This window comes from Lolium perenne, chromosome 1, assembly GCF_019359855.2.
Source record: "Lolium perenne isolate Kyuss_39 chromosome 1, Kyuss_2.0, whole genome shotgun sequence".
Classification (NCBI taxonomy): domain Eukaryota; kingdom Viridiplantae; phylum Streptophyta; class Magnoliopsida; order Poales; family Poaceae; genus Lolium; species Lolium perenne.
Window position 1 is genome coordinate 48134461 of NC_067244.2, and position 15119 is coordinate 48149579.

The 15119-nt window shown below is 42.3% G+C and overlaps 2 long non-coding RNA genes across 9 annotated transcripts; one reads left to right on the plus strand and one right to left on the minus strand.

The window, feature by feature from the left end:
* The first annotated feature begins 6022 nt into the window (after positions 1–6022).
* On the plus strand, positions 6023–7149 carry LOC127349019 (uncharacterized). Of its 2 annotated transcripts, none has more exons than XR_007880086.2 (2): positions 6023–6357; positions 6427–7149. It is a non-coding gene; the product is annotated as an uncharacterized lncRNA (long non-coding RNA). The 2 variants fall into 2 exon arrangements; XR_011754127.1 differs by having other exon boundaries at positions 6490–7149.
* Positions 7150–7557: 408 nt separating this feature from the next.
* On the minus strand, positions 7558–9612 carry LOC127348991 (uncharacterized). Of its 7 annotated transcripts, none has more exons than XR_007880066.2 (4): positions 9072–9612; positions 8503–8981; positions 8064–8278; positions 7558–7974 (listed from the first exon to the last, which is right to left on the minus strand). It is a non-coding gene; the product is annotated as an uncharacterized lncRNA (long non-coding RNA). The 7 variants fall into 7 exon arrangements; XR_007880067.2 differs by having other exon boundaries at positions 9068–9612; XR_007880072.2 differs by having other exon boundaries at positions 8503–8944; positions 9072–9611.
* Positions 9613–15119: the final 5507 nt, after the last annotated feature.

Here is a 15119-nt window from a genome sequence, read left to right on the forward strand (position 1 = left end):
AGATATCATTATCCCCTCCCGCATCGCTCCTGCGAGCGTCCGGGGGGAAACCCTGGCCGCCGGAGCCCGCGACCCTCCTCCACCAACCCTCTCCTCGCCGCCGCCGGGGCACGCTGACAGGTGAAGCCCGGTGGGCATCGTCGGCGGCGGGGCTCTCTCTCCCCTTGCTCGACGGGGACGACGCGGGCTCGAGGCGTCGATCGGTGGTGTCAGGCTGGCGTGGGGAGCGGTGGCATGGTGGTGAGCACGGGAAGCAGGGTCATCGTGCTGAGTGACTGTGTGGTGGGCTTCGCAGCTGAGGGCCTAGAATGGTGGCGGTGACGGCTGCCTAGGTCCAAAGGCTGCAGGCGGAGGTTGCAGGTGGGGAACCAGAGCTTCTCCTCGTGGCTGGTGGTGGCAGGTGTTGAGGCTAGGGTAGCGGGCGGCTACGACGCGTGCTCTCTACATGGACGAATGCGTGGAGGTCAGGTTAGCCTCCAGTATACTTCTGGTTGCCGATGGCAGGTGGCTATACCGCCCTCTCCACTTCCGGCGCGTCGGTTTGGCTAGTCGTTGTCGCGCTGCAGTCATCCCTGAGGGCGGCGGTCACGTCAATTCATTTCAGCATATTGGCGGGGTGGTTGCAGGTTTGCTGAGGGGCTACTGTCCAGACGAAAGTCCTACTCCTGTAGGACTCGGCGCCGGCGACACCCACGGGTGCCGCTACCTTCTCGAAGGCGGTGTTTCGTGGACTTCTAGTCCTTCCTTGGTCAAGCTATGCTATTCTCCGGGGGGACGATGGCGGCGCTGCATGTCGTGTTCCTCGATGGAGGCATCCTCTTTGGAGTTTCCACTCTGTGCTGGTTGGTTGGCGTTGCTGGGAGACAAGTGGTTATTTGGCTTGGCTGGAGCGTGGATGGTCGGATCTTCTCCCTCATGTCCACTTTGGTGCCTCAAGAATGGAGTGCTCGGGGAGATCTATCTTCGGGCAACGCTTTTGCGACTCTAGACTGAGCTCCTTTCTGTGGCATTCCCGCGATATTAGCTGACCTTCTCTCAGGGATGTTCGTGTCTACAGTGATGTCTCGGTGATTGTCATCCTTCGATGCCATATGAGGTTATCGTTGCCTCGTGTTGTGCCCAGGCTCGCTCATTCGATGATGGGGGAGGCAAGAGGAAGTGCAGTATTCGTCTCGGTGGAACTTTGCCCTTAGGTGATGTCGGCGGCTTTCTGTGTCGCGATGTAAGCTCGGCAGTTTGGATGCCCTTCGACGGCAGTTGCGACCTTCCTAGTTCGAGGCTAAGAGGATGCGCAATGACTATCTTGGTGGAACTTTTCCCTTCGGTGGTGCTGGCGGCTCTCATTGTCGCGACATGACCTCGGGAGTGGGATGCCCTTCGACGGTGGTTGCGACTCTCCTAGTTCTTCAAGTTGTAGAGTGATTATTGGGAAGCGAGTTTCGTTTCTCTGCGCTGTCTCGACTTTAAGATCCTTTCAGCAGCTTATCCTTCAACACTCCTTCCTACTCTTCTTGGTCTGTTTCATTGTTGCTGGATGCTTAGTTTCTAGACTTGGTGGTGTCGCTTTTGCTTTCTTCTCTCTCTTTCCAACTTGTAATTTAACTCTGTACTTAAGACTTGACTGAATATATGTTTAAGCTGTTTTATGTCCGCTGTACTTACAGTGAAAAGAAGTTCTTAGGAGATTGGCGCAACATGCCCTGTCTTGCCGGCGAAATTTGCTACCGGTCGTCGTAGCACAGTTTTTGGTTTTTCTTTTTTTGCTAAGTTTTGTTTTGTTTCCAACTTTTCGTGGCAAGACTACCGTCATTTCCATGCTGGGCCGTCCCTGGGATGTAGAGGACCCGACCCATGTATCAACTGGTAATGAATGGGCAGCCCAAGCCAAAGAAGGCAAGGACACAATTCGGGCGATTGTTTGAAAAAAAAAGCGGGTTTCAGAAGTTTGGGCTTCAACCTAGAACACAGATGTATGCGCTGACTATGTTTCCTGTATATTTCTTGCTAGAGTTACTTCTCATGGCACTTGTCCTATGAGGGAGTTGCGCATTTAACCAACGACAATGCGCAAACGGGATGAGATTTTGGATCTGCATTTTCATCAGAATACCTCTCTTCAATGTTGAGAGCCACTTCTTGATTAGCTTGCCAAGTTGAACTTGAACTAGCTTGCTGGAAAAGAAATCTAGTTTCTTACATTCAGACATCCATGTTAGTTAATGGCGTCTTAATTTTCTAGGTGCAACCTATTGGAGATGGTCGCACATGATATTTTCAAATAATTTGTCGGTGGTTTATCAGTCATGCATAAGTGCATTTCATATTCCTGATTCTGGTGATGGAGCCTGTGTGTATATGCGTACGTTTTGATCTTGTGAACCTTTAAAAACTTTAGTATAAATTGGTTGTGTGCATCAATGGATACAAAGGCTAGATTTTTTGCATCATTTCCAATATCTTTTTTAGCTTGTAAGGTACAAAACTGAATGAAGATGAACAATTAGAAAAGTGTCAAACTATCACCAGTAAATTAACTCTTGGTTCACTTTACAGTTTTGGGTTGACTGCAACTAATCAGTTAGTTGTACATGTGGTGTTCATATGGAGGAGCTAGTTATTTTTTGCATGCTTATTTACCAACAACAAAGTTTGCATGTTGACTTTTCAGAACAATATAGTAAAATTGCAGGTGAAACATACGAACTGTATTAAGCTAACTGATCGGGTGATTAAGTGAAACTAGTCATCAACCCGTGCACCCCACGGGGATCACATAGTTACTTATTATAAAATTTGTTCTCGCCATTGTTGAAAGTTTAATAGGAGACCCTTGTCAACTCAACTCTTTCTACTAAACCTTAGTGATTGTTTTAGATATTCCCCTATATTTAATTGTCATTTGCATATCTTTTAGTTCAAAGGAGCTTATGCATGCAATTACAACTTCTGTTTCAAAGTTGTCTACGTTATCTATGAGTTCTTTCCTTAGCATGGGAATTTCTACGTATATAATCCATTTATCACTAAACAACAACCAATAGTATATTCACAAAAAATGCGCAAATAGGCTTCGGGTAAATAATTACATAGACATCTGAATTGGCTCAAGATATACACATACTAACAATATATCCTTACAATGGAAGAAAATATCCTCCACATTATGTTTGCAAAAATGGTCATGCTTATATGGTTTTCAGAGTTGAATACAAATGGAAAAGTCTCCAGTAATCTCCCCACGTCTATTCGAAATGACCATACCTGTTTTTTGACATGCAAGTAAAAACAACAAAAGCAAAGTTGTATTAGTTATCCAAGACCCAACCTGATAACCTGCACACAAAGGAATCACCAAGCCTTTCTCGTCCTAGTTTGCCATAGAAATATAGAATGGAGCTGAAAATATGAAGTTTTAGTAGCTATAGGACAAATGTGATGATTTTGACCTCGAAACATCGATTTTGCTGTAACAAATAATTGCATACCATACAGAACTTCATGTATCTCAGACAAACGTTGATGTCTTTGTTTGGTGAAATATCTGACATTATGTTTCAACCAGTTAAAGGGTAGATGCAACATGCTTTTTTGAGCTACCTCTTGTAGTTTTCCAAGTGCCAAATGCACGGACATGCACTAATATAGATAGAAAACTTGTTTGGTTTGATTGTCATATTTCAATTTGAGAAGTCTAATATGAGAAATCATGGCCATGCTGCAACAAATTATAAGTTAGCACCTTACCGTAGAGCAGGTCTAGAAAGATTTTTTTTTCTTATTTCCCTCGTTGAATAAGAATCTAGCAAGTGAGTAATTGGGCTGTAAAACACATGTAGCTATATATTCACCTAGGATGGCCCATCTTATCATTGACGCCGTCAATAATTCTAAGCAAGTCCAGCCTCGATTGGATCCCTTCTGCCTAGCACAACTTGCTTTGTGAGCGACGACGTCCGCAAATTCTTAGAAAACAAAGCCTCAATCCATGGCTTCCATAACAACCGTCTTACGTCCGACGCGAGCATGTGCCGTGTGGTCATCCGTCGCCGGCAGCGATATAGAATCATCTTAATTCTATCATCTTGGTATAACCAAGATAGTTTTTCTGAACTGCATGTTTGTCCTAGTCCTAGGTTAGAAGTATACAGATGAGTTGCACGCACATGCTCTTACTTTTAAAACACTAAGAGATTGTGTAGTAAAACTACTCGGGGCTCTTGCTTTTAAAACATTAAGAGATTGAGTAGTAAACTACTCAATAATCTAACCTGGACCGATCAAATAAGTGGTTGAATTTGAAACAGTTGAGCTCCTCCTCTCTTTTGTTTGCTTGCATTATCATTCAGTACGTACTGCTGATACAACTTCTGTAGTTTGACCATGCAAGTTTTCTTTGAATTTGAAAAACCTGTAATAAATTGGATGATTCAAGCTATAGTTAAGAAAAACCGCATGCTGCAATACAATACCATAACTTAATTTTTCTTTCATAGAAACTATTCTATTGTAATGTTTTACATTGGTGTAAAATAAGATTAGCTGAGATGCATAAGATTCTACCAAAAATATTTTAATGAGGCTTATCTAAAACTGTATATAACTTCAGAACATGCAACCAGCTAGTACGGAAACATATAATGGAATAATTGGTAAAAGCCTAGTAAAGAATATATGCTACCGCTGGGTAAAACCACATGTGACCATGCACTAATGCTAAATCAATCACACGGAGATCACCGTGAGTGGAAGAAGCAAGAAAAAAATCATCATATTGATCTGTCTCTGGATAGATCAGGAAAAAAAAAGTATACTATATACCTGGGATCAGCCGGGGTGTACAGCAGGGGTAAAACCATACGTGACCATGCAGTCATGCTAAATCAATCACAGGGAGATCACCGTGAGTGGAAGCAGCAGTAACTATTTATCATATTGATCAGCTCATGGATAGATTAGGAAAAAAAAATGCACTACCTGTCTGGAATCAGCCGGACTGTTGGCCGCCGCCCGCCGAGCGCTCAGGCGTGTGACTAAGAAGCTGACAGATTTTTCCATGGATCCTGCCCAGCCAATTAATTGGAGGATTCTTACATGTAACCCGGCAGCCAGAGTGCTCGCCTCCGAGAGGTCCTCAGAGCAGCACGATAGGAAAGAGATGAGTCCTGTTTCTTGACGTCGCCGTGGCGTGCGGGACTACATGGGAGTCGGGCATCATCCAATGGCTCCAGATAGATCATTGGTTAATTAAATGGCTGAAGTTTGTTAACCTCTATGATTAACGTGGTGTCTTCTAGGGAGTCTCCAATTAGTAAATATAAGATATAAGATTGAATGTCAACCATCAATTCAAACTTAATGAAAATGAACTGCCCTATTATATTCTGAAACAATGGCTATTTTCCTGTTTTAAATTGTACAACTGAGAAATCAATATTTTGAGAAAAACCTTGAACCCACCATCTAAATGATTGATTTTCTTCCCAATATAAAAGCAACGGTTTATCCGTAGCATTTCATTCTATTGAACAGTACACCTAGCTTACTTATTGGCCAATTAAATTATCTTTGTTGAATAAGCAGTCCATCCCCGCATGGTCAACTCATTGTGTTTTTATCGCCTTCATGGATCATCTTGAGTCTAACAAATTAGTGTTTATTGGGGGAAAATCCATATAAGGTCACTGGGGTATTTGCTAATTTGTCTAGACTCTGGAAAAGTAAAACTTATGAAGAAATAAATTATGCAGAGACGAATGGATATACCCTAACACGTTAAGAACTGACTACGCAGGTAGTCTCCGAACTCTTCTACTATCTTAAGAGCTCTTTTACGGTGATTGGCCTGGAACTTTGGTTCCGTCTAATCAAATTTTGGTTCCGTCTAATGTAATTTTTCGTGACCGTTGATTAAATCTGTGATAAATTTTCTGTAAGTTCTATAATAATATGACACTGTAAAAGAGCTTCGGAACGGACGTTTTAATTAGTGTAAAAAAAATCAGAATCAGATCGCTCCGATCTGATACATCTCGATAGAGGCTTGTGATACGTCTGGAAAGAAAATCAGGAGCGCCCGTCGCCGCCACGCAGCCGCCGCCCCGCCGACGCCACTGCCCCGCAGCCGCCGCCCCGCTGCCCCGCAGCCGACGCCCTGCCGACGCCGCTGCTCCGCAGCCGCCGCCACGTAGCCGCCGCCCCGCCGCCCCCGCCCCGCAGCCGACGCCGCCGTCCTGCAGCCGCCGCCGCCGCCCCTCCCCCGTCGCGAGTCGCCGCCCCGTCGGCCCGTCGCGGGGACTCACGGCCCCGACCTCTCCGTCGCCGCCGCGAGTCGCCGCCCATCGGCCCGCCTGCCTTCAGGTATGAAGCACTAGTAGATAAAAGATTCATCTTCTCATTTAACCTTCCAGCCTAATCCCAATGTCGCAGCAATCTTCTGATGTACTTCCACTGAAACTCTGCTTCTTGTGTCGTTCATGCTAAATTGACAAGTTGACATGCTGGCTACTCCTGGACCCGTGAGAGAATGCATGTTCTTTGATGTAATTCTCCCAGAATCCAATCTTGAGGCAAGAGGGGATGATCCACTCAGTTGGTTTCACTTTATTGAAGACGTCCTGAACTTTGATCTGCTGCTGTATCCTAAATTTGCATGTTGGTGATGTTACTGAATTTTGCTATGTTCTAACAAACACAGATCTCAACGGCGTGAAAGTGTGGAGCCTGGATGTTCTGATTGGCATTCAGAATTTACTGATGCAGGCGCCAGCAAGAGTCCTCCAGGCAGCAAGTCCACTGATAGGTACAATGCGTGTAGTAGTCGATCAAGAAGCAGCGAGGAGGATGTTTCATAGCACAGATCGAGGAAGAGAAGTCGCAGTAGTCGTGATTTGTGATCGAGGCAGCTGAATATCTGGGCATCTGGCCACTGGCAACTCTGGGTTTTGGACGATCGAATGCCGTATAGATGGCACTACCTCATGTAGTAGTCATTTGGCAGCCTTGTTTTCTACTGCTTTTTCCCCTTTCCTCGTTGCTGATGAGAGGTTCTTTACTGGAGAGAGCTCTCTTGCGATGCAGAAGGCTTATAATTTTTTTTTTCTAATCTAGAGTTATTGATACTATATGGGAATGATGCTACGGTGATGTCAACGCGGGGTGTTAGCCGGACTCTACCTATGTCTAGAAGGATAGCCTTTAGCGAATCAGATGGAGCATAAACCTTCTCCTGTCTCAGTAACATGCTACGGCCCTACGGGGGTACTAGTTTATATTTGCGAATCTGGGATTGTTTCTCCTCTTACTGACGTAGCTGGTGATCATGGACCTGTTGCTGAAACTAGGATCTAGGATGGTTGTTAAGCATATCAATTAGCAGATATTACTTACACTCTTAACACATAAGTATGGATCAAGGAGTTGTTTTCTTCAATCGCATTTTTGGCTATGCCAGTACTACCATTTACTTTTGCAAATGCTTATACTCTTATAAATGCATCAATAGGTGGTGGCACTTCTGATGAAATATTGTTAGACTACTCCTAGTGCAAGTAACTTCAGTAGTGAAATAAATTGACTATTTCATGCAAAATAAATTGACTATTCGAGTCTTCTCTTCACATAAGAGCATCTGTAACCCAAAGGCAAAAAAACCTTTAGAGGAGCAAATTTGCTCTTCTAACGGCCAAAGTGGCACCTAACCGAAAGCCAAAAAGACTTTCGGACATTACAAAAATAATTCATTTATAATCTAGAACCGAAATATCATAATTTAAAAAACACATAATCATCAACGACAACCGGTATTCGTTAATGGTAAGCACACTATAATTCAACCCAAAAGGAGTTTCATCATTTTAAATGAAAAGCACACATAATATTTGTTCATGGTGATGATCTATCTTCGTCCTTTCCACTCTGACCAACATCGAGGTAGGCACCAAAAGGGGCTTCATCATTCGACCCATCATCACCATCCTGGCGAAAAGCATAGTAAAGTATTAAAGTTAATATAAAAATAATGCATGCAAAAAATGATACAACACGAGATTGGCAATATACCCTACCTCGTCACTCTCATCGTAACCATCACCTCGAAAATGATGATTTGCCATAATGTACAAATCACACTTTTTTGTATCTTGATGGGCTCTCACCATTTCATCTACATCCTCTTGATTTAAGAGGAGGACCAATCCTTCCGGTGATACACACCCAGGCTTGATGTGGTACAATTCGGAATTTCTACCACAAGCATGTACACACATGTTTCTCGACTTACCTTGAAATTGGAATAAGTAGATCTCATATTAGATTGAAGATGATGGACATGTAGCAAAACAATACAAGGAAAAACTAAGAAATATGCAGTGTGTACATTTGATATGTGCAATACTACTCTCTAGTGCATCTACCAGTCATGAGAGTACGATGGATTACGATTGGGAAAGTCCGCAACATATTGGAAAGTACAAACGGAATTAATAGTGGACACACAAAACTTACCGTGTGCCACCGCTCCGGCCTCGGCACATCACGTCAGTTAGGCACAATGTCTCTTTTCCTCTTCTCGCTCTCTTCTTACCTCTGTTCTTCTGCCTTCCTTCCCTTGGTCATACATCGACATCTAGGCGCTCGCTAAGCTCAAGACCATTCCATTCAGATCCATTCGCATAACAGATTTCACATAACAGATTTCACAGAGGAATGTCCAACAATCTGAACCTTAAAAGGATCTCCATTCCCTGCCAAAGCTCAAGGCATTAGAGAGGACATACTTAAACCGTGGAAGAGAGCTTGAGTGAAACTAAAAGATTTTTTCACAATTTTAGGAGTCATAAAATTAGTAGAGTGATGTTTGTAATCAACCTCATAAGAAGATCATCTCATAATTGGCACAACTTCTGCCGTATCATGCTGATCAGGGAGGAATTTCACATAGCTCAAACTGTTGAATATGAATGCATTTTGATGGTGATATGATCCTAGAAACATAGCAGCAAAGAATACTGAAAAAACGTATGCAGTACCGCGTGCTAGCCATGAAAAGCTTCAGCGAGAGAGGACATACTTACAGGATATGGTAGCCAAAACCCAAAAATCGTCGCTACCGCTCCTCCCCTCGCTGGTCATGTCCAACCGTGGAAGAGAGCTTGAGTGAAACTAAAAGACCTCCGTGGACGCCGGGCGCCTCCACCGTCCCCTCCACACCCCGCGCTGCCCTCCGTCGCGGAGATCGACGGGAGACCTCCGTGGGCGTCGCCTCAGCCGCTTCGGCCTGTCGCTGTCCCCTCCCCTCCGTCGCCCTACCCTCCGACGCGCCCCCCTCCCCTGCCTCGCGGAGCTCGCCGGAAGGGCCATGGCCACTCCTCCGTCGCTGGGCAGAGCTCCGACGCCGCCCCCTCCCTCCATCACAGAGCTCGCCTCGCGGAGCTCGCCGGAAGGGCCATGGCCACTCCTCCGTCGCTGGGCAGAGCTCCGACGCGGCCCCCTCTCCTCCATCACGGAGCTCGCCGCCGTCGCCGGGCTCTCCTCCGTCGCTCTTATCCAGAGAGTGTGAGAGAGATGAGATACAGCCAGAGATGGGAGACGAGCGGATGAGAGAGTGAGAGAGATAAATCAGTTTTCATTTTATTTGGTGAGAATAGTACGAGCTTCAAGATATGTGCATATATGATCAATTGTTGTTGCTTTAAGATTTGTGTATTATCATCGGATGATTTGGCCACTGAAAAGGACGGTTGTTTTTTATAATATTCGCAAAATATATATCAGGTTCCGGTCCCACCGAATTTGGTTCCGGTCCCGTAATTTTGGTTCCGTCAGTTTGGTTCCGTCTAATTATCACCGTTAGATGGGGTCAGATGGACGGTTATTAAAAATACCAATCACCCTAAAACTTGTACTATCTTAAAACTCTATCATCCAAGACATGCCGCATCTAGCAGCTGAATAAATGCTCCAGGCATGTCATGGTTGCAATCAACGTACATCATTCTCAGTACAGGTACGCTCACAAGAAGGAGTTGGTGACAGATATCAATCGGAAGATATGATATTTTGACTTCTTCTACTTCAAGTAATAAACAAAGTACCTAGATATGTGAACACCAAGGAACTAGTTTGTAGCGGGGATCAGCCGATCAGTGCCTGAGAATGGCTCCTGGATGGGCGTTTAGGCCTCTTCGCTGTCTATGGTGCCACAATGTGTGGCATCAAGTCACTTGATAGGGAGAATAGAAGGAAGCCAAGGAGGCGAGGACTTGCTAGTCTTGGGCCACCCAGACCCTGTACTTTGATCTAGAGTGTCCAGTTTCATAAGGCTTCGTTGGCGAACTCCAATGGATGACATGATTGGATATTGCTGGAACGCATGGTATTAGGTCACGCGCAACTATGTTATTTCTGACCATTCGGTTTCAGAGGGAGCGATGCGAACTTATGAAATATGTTGCCATCGTGGGACATGTCTTTAGTTTCATGGTGAAGTCAGTCGCGAAAAATGTCATGAAAGTCGAGATATGAGGAATAGTAATGGTGGTTCGAGTCTTGGTGGCCTTTGTGATTCGTGACTTGGAGCAGCGGCATCGGCAAGTGGGGGCGACAGCGCATGAGGAATTCATAGTCTATACTTTTATTTCGAAATGGGGAGTGAAACCCCGGCTTCTGCATCATGATGATGCACACGGTTTTTTATTAAAAATCCAAGCATACAAAGTTTATAACATCTCAATCACCGCCCAGAGCTGATACAAGAACCAACCAGCGAAAGATACCAAAAGAAAAAGTACTTCAAATCGTTGTAATTGTCTACTGTGGCGCCAACCAGCCTGCCACAAGATATCCTGAGCAACCATCTGGAGTCGTGTGCATCCAGTAGCCGTAGCCTCCCGCTGTCCCTCCGGTGACAGCAGAGCCCACAGCTGGACCCAATGTGACACTGTATGGATAACCTGAAAAAAGTGAAAAGAATATTTTTTGTTAAAAATAATATCGTTCCTCGCCTTCCATATAGACCAACATAAGACAGAAACCCCAAACGGATGAAAGCCTTAGATTGCCTATCAACTCTATTTAACCAGTTACCGAACATATTCGTAGTATTCATAGTCTATACTTGTAGGCTGAAAAACTAAGATCCAGCCTTAATTGGTTGTGCTTGACAATAACTTTGTTGAAGGCATTATTTTGTGAGTACAGACTTTCTTCTGGGTGAAATCTATGATTTATGATCAGGGCAATAACGGTGTTTGTGCTCCCTTCTTGGAGGTGTCACTTTTGAAGAAGATGAATTTCTGATGTTGTCTTGGTGTTGTTTCATCTGCTGCTACAATGAAAAGATCATGAATTGTTCTTTGCTATAAGTTTTTTTGTGTGTGTGCATTTGTATTGTCATTAGGGCACTGAGTTGTTGCAGAGGCTGAGTGTAATTTATATCTTTGTGATAATAATATATTACCTTTATCGGAAAAAATTAACTTAGATGCCGCTGGTGCTAGAATTGAGTGATTCAGATTGTCCAACTTATTATTTTGGCATTAAACAAATACAAAGATGACCATTTGGAGGGGACACGAATCCTTAAGGTGTCGTGTTGTGTTACAATTTATCTTTCTAGTTGTGTTAGAGCACAGGTTATTTTGTATTTTTCTGTTCCTAAATTGGAGCATTAAGATTACATTGTTATATTCTGTATTTCTCAAAGTGGATTTGAAAGCCTTTTGTAATTCTTTTTTGTACATATCTGTATTTTTTAAAATATTTTGAACCCTTTTAATGAATGATATACTGTGGGAGTTCTCCCATACAATCATTGCTAAAAAAAAGTGTTACGGTATATATGAATGACACTTAGCAAAACCAATCCTGCGCATTTAGCTCTGTGAATATTGAGTATATTTATTTTTTTAGATAAAGGAGCAATAACCCCAGCATCTGCATCAATTGATGCACATGGTTCTTTATTAAAGATCACAAAGTATCAACTATGATAGTAAAATAAAGTACAATCATGGAACCGATATGGTTGCAATATGAATCAACCAACGGAACAAAAGACACCTAAATAGGCTAGCCGTACTCTATCCTATTATTGTGTCGCCACCCAGTAGCCCGGTATTAGAAATCCTAAGTAACCACCAGCAGTATCCTTGCGCTGATCCTCCGGTAGCAGGAAAACCCATAACTGTATCCAATGCACAGCTCGATGAATAACCTGCAAAAAGTTAGTACCCTTCTGATTATTAAAAATCATATCATTTCTAGTGTTCCAAATTGTCCAGCATATAGCAGATATACCAATCCTAATTTTATTTTTATCTTTCTTCAGAACTCCGTACAACTAGTTGCCAAGCATATTATTGATACTTGTAGATGGCGGAATATTATAGGCAATGTAAATCATCCGCCAAATGATAGTAGCAAAAGGACATGCAAGGAACAAATGATCAATAGTTTCATTTGCATCACAGAAACAACACTTTTGAGATCATGTTCATCTACGTTTTGCCAAATTATCCTTAGTAAGTAAGACCTTATTGTTAAGAAACCACATGAAAAAAATTATATTTAAAGAAAATTTGAGTTTCCATAGATATTTGCGCAGAAATCTAGTATGACCATTCATATAATCAAGGTACATAGACTTAACTGTGAACAAACCCGAATCTGTAAGCTTTCATTCAAACTTATCAGGTTCCTCGGTGAGGTTAATGGTAATGAGTCGTTGACACAAATGCAACCATTCAATATATTTGTGATCATTTAGGCCCCGTCTGAAGGTAATATTCAACGGAGTTTGAGCTAACACTGTGGAGACCAGAACATCTCTATACTGAAAAAAATATTGTAAAGAGAGGGTTATTGTTGTGATAAAGGAACATCCCCTAACCAGACATCTTCCCAAAAACGTATTGAACTACCATCGCCAATTTTGAAATACCCTTTTACTGAAAAAATCAGATTTTACTTTCATAAGACCTTTCCAAAATGGCAAGTCCGTAGGTTTTGCCTCAACTTGCGCTAAAGTTTTAGAATGTAGATACTTGTTATGCATATTTTGTTGCCACGAACCTTCTTCAGTAAGGAGTTTGAATAACCATTAACTAAGTAAGCATTTGTTCTTTAATTCCAGAACTTCAATACCCTGCCCCGCCTCGGCCTACAAATTATGTTCCATTTGGAGAGCCTATATCTTTTCTTTTGTTCATCAGACTGCCAGAAAAAATTGGATCTATAGAAATCTAATCTTTTTCTAACCCCCACTGGGATTTCCATAAACGACAACATAAACATTGGTAAATTTGTCAACACCGAATTAATTAGAACCAACCTATCCCCATAAGAAAGCATTTTACTACGTCAACATCCTAATTTTGAAGCAAAACGACTTTCAACTGGATTCCATTCAGCATTTCTTAAGATTCGGGGATGGATGGGTATACCAAGATACTTAAATGGTAAAGCTCCTGTCTCACATCCAAAAATTTGCATATATTGTTGTTCAATATCCTTTGCTTTACCAAAACAGAAGATCTCACTCTTATGAAAGTTAATTTTCAAACCAGAGAGTTGCTCAAAAATACATATAATTAATTTCATATTGAGTGCTTTGGCAATGTCATGCTCCATGAATAATATTGTGTCATCAGCATATTGTAGGATTGAAATGCCACCATCAACTAAATGAGATAAAACACCCCCAATTTGACCCACTTCCTTAGCCCGTGCAATAAGAATAGCTAGCATATCCTCAACAATGTTAAAAAGAATCGGAGATAAAGTATCACCCCGTCTCAAACCTTTCCTAGTTTGGAAATTATGACAAATATCATCATTCACCCTAATTCCCAAACTCCCTCCTTGCACATACTGTTTAATTTGATCACACTAGGTTTCATCAAACCCCTTCATATGCAAAACTTCTTATAATAAAGGCCATTTAACCTTATCATATGCCTTCTCGAAATCAATTTTGAAAAGAACATCATCTAACTTTTTCCTATGCAGTTCATGTATAGAATCATGAAGCACAACCACTCCCTCTAAACTATGTCTGCCCGGCATGAACGCAGTTTGAGTAGGTCTGATTACATTATGAGCTACATCAGAAATACATACGAATGGTGGCAGCTTTAGTAAAGATCTTAAAAACCACATTGAGTAGGCAAATAGGACGATATTGTTGAATTTGTGTCGCATTATCTTTTTTTGGAAGCAGAGTAATAACCCCAAAATTTAACCTATGCAAAGGTAATTCTCCTCTTTGGAAGGAAATAAAAAGCGCAATCAAGTCCAATTTTATTACCTCCAAAAAAGTTTGATAAAAATCTGCCGGAAACCCATCTGGTCCCGGCGCTTTATTATGCTTCATCTGTGAGATTGCCTCATAAACTTCCTCGAAAGAGTAGTCTTTGATCAAAAGCTCATTTTCAGCCGCAGAGACTTGAGGAATATCATCAATTCTATCCTCCATCATTACAACTGAACTGTGCTGCGGCTCACCAAAAAGTTTTTTGCAATATTCAGTAATATAGGTTTTAAGGTTTTCATCCCCAACAATTGTACCCTCCTCTTGTTCAATTTGAATTTTTTTCTTCTTTCTATGTTTCCCATTAGCAATTAAGTGAAAGTATTTTATATTATTGCCCCCTTCTTACACAAATTTAACTTTGGCTCTCTATGCCTATTTGGTTTCCTCAGACCTTCTAAGTTTATTTAATTTGTCATTAGACACTTTTAACTCATCCCTCTCAACTGTAGATAGAGGACAAGTCTCCGCCTTAATATCTAAGAAATCAATAATTTCGAGTAACCTCTCCTTCCCTAGTTTATATTTTCCACTTAAATTTTTCGCCCATCCCCTTAAAAATCTTCTTAGGTGCCTAATTTTTTTTGCCATGTATCAATTGGTGAGACCCCCATTGGACCTGCAGCCTATTCAGCTCCCACCATATCATAAAACTCATCATGTTGAAACCAATACAACTCAAAAGAAAAACGAGATTTGTTACCTAGATGTGTATGGTTACCCGAATCAATAAGAAGAGGTGTATGGTCAGATCCCGAACGAGGCAAAGCCCTCATCGAAACCAATGGGAATTTTTGTTCCCACTCCACACTAG